Raw genomic sequence first — 2,009 nt, 5'->3', positions numbered from 1 at the left:
CCCATACTTATTGGTATGCTGAGCAGATAATCAGAGAATCTGGGTTATATGAAGAAGTATGCAGTATCAGGACAGCAAGGTTGGGAAAAGGCTTCTTAACAACCTACGATATGCTGCTGAAACAACCTTGCTTGCTGAAACTGAGGAGAACGTGAAGCGCTTGCTAATGAAGATCAAGGACTGTTGTCTTTAGTACGAATTGCAACTCAATGTAAAGAAAACCAAAATCTTCACAACTGGATCAGTAGATCACACCATGATAAACTGTGAAAAGATTAAAGTTGCAAAGGATTTTTGTCTTGCTTGGATCCAAAATCAATGATCATGGAAACAGCAGTCAAGTGATCAAAGGATACATTGCATTGGGCAAATCTACTGTGCAAGGATGTTAATTTGATGACTCAGATGTGCCTGACCCAAGCCATGGTATTTTCAATTGCCTCATATGTATGTGAAAGTTAGGCAGTGAATAAAGAAAACAGAAAAAAAAACTGATTTGCTTGAATTGTAGTGATGGCAAATATTATTGAAAACAGCATGGACTGCCAAAAGGACAAACATCTGTTTTGGAAGAATAAGGTCAGAATTCTCCTTAGAGGAAAGGTGGCAAGCCTTCATCTTACATATTTTGGGTATATTGTCAGGAGAGAGAAGTCCTTGAAAAAGGAAATCTTGCTTGGCAAAGTATATGCCCAGCAGAAACGAGGAGAGCCCTCCATAAGCTGATTCACACCGCTGCTGCAACAATGGGCCCAAGCATAGGAAGGAATGGGAGGATGGCACAGGATCAGCCAGGGAGCCTTTCCTGTGTTTATGCCTGGGGATGTACTCAGAGGGAACTGAGTGCATGGCACCTAACCAAAGCAACAACAATAACAAACACTTAGACACGTCTTATAATGTGCCAAGAACTATGTTGTTTGTTATAGTTATCATAGCTGAGTAACCATAATTCAAAATAAATTTGATGCTGGTGAATTTTTAGAACAGAGAAAATATCAATAAATATATACATATATACATACATACATTCATCATTGTCATTTGATGCAGACTCATTTAGGTCCTACAGGATGAAGTAGAACTGTTAGGTATAGAAGAAAATCTCATCTTTTTCCATGAACAAGCTTGTGGGTTTGAACCGATCACTTTGTGTGTAGAAGTGCAATGCTTGCCCCAGTGTGCCACAATAATTCCTTCTTATTTCCTTTTGTTAAACTACAAAAATGAAACTTAAATCAAACCTACTTGGAATAAATAATTTGTCTAACATCACATGGAGCGTGTAAGTGACAAGGTCTGGATTCAAATATGCTTATTGTCAACTACATAATACACACTCATGAAAAATCTACAATACTTATATTTGAAATTCATTATCCCAACTCAGTGTCTATGAACATTAACTAATTTCTTTTATTAAGAGCATTATCCAGCAAATATCTATAGCCTCTCTTAGCTGGTTACTATAAACATTAAAGAAATTTAGCTTAGTAAATAATAATTTTTATCACTACCTCCACATTACCACCTTAACACTGATTCAGATTTTTTTTAATTCATACAAATTTCAGATAATTGACATCCTTTTTGGTATATATTAGACTCCATTAACTCTGTCCAAATCAATGTCATCTTTCACTAGAAATATTTGTTCTCACAAAAATCTTTTGCACTTCAAAATTACCAGCAAATACATTTCAAAAATATAACATTCATTCTCGTTCGTTGATTAATAGCGTCTATTAGTGTTTTGAAGTCTAAATGATAGAATCAGAACTTCAAATAATAATCAATTATGGTTCATCTAGTTTCTTATCTTCATTGTAAACAGCATGTTTAGATAATACAAGGAATTAACAATTGGTCCCTTTGTTCTTACAGAATTTTTTTAAATTACTGAACAATTTAATGTCCCAATTCAATGATTTGTGATTTATTTTATCTACAGGCAAAATAGTGTACTAGATAAAGAATATAGTGTTATCAGAAAGCTGAAAGTTCAACAT

This window comes from Echinops telfairi, unplaced genomic scaffold (assembly GCF_000313985.2).
Source record: "Echinops telfairi isolate 266 unplaced genomic scaffold, ASM31398v2 ScPeMD7_7468;HRSCAF=8506_0, whole genome shotgun sequence".
Classification (NCBI taxonomy): Eukaryota; Metazoa; Chordata; class Mammalia; order Afrosoricida; family Tenrecidae; genus Echinops; species Echinops telfairi.
Note: the sequence above shows the minus strand (reverse complement) of the source record.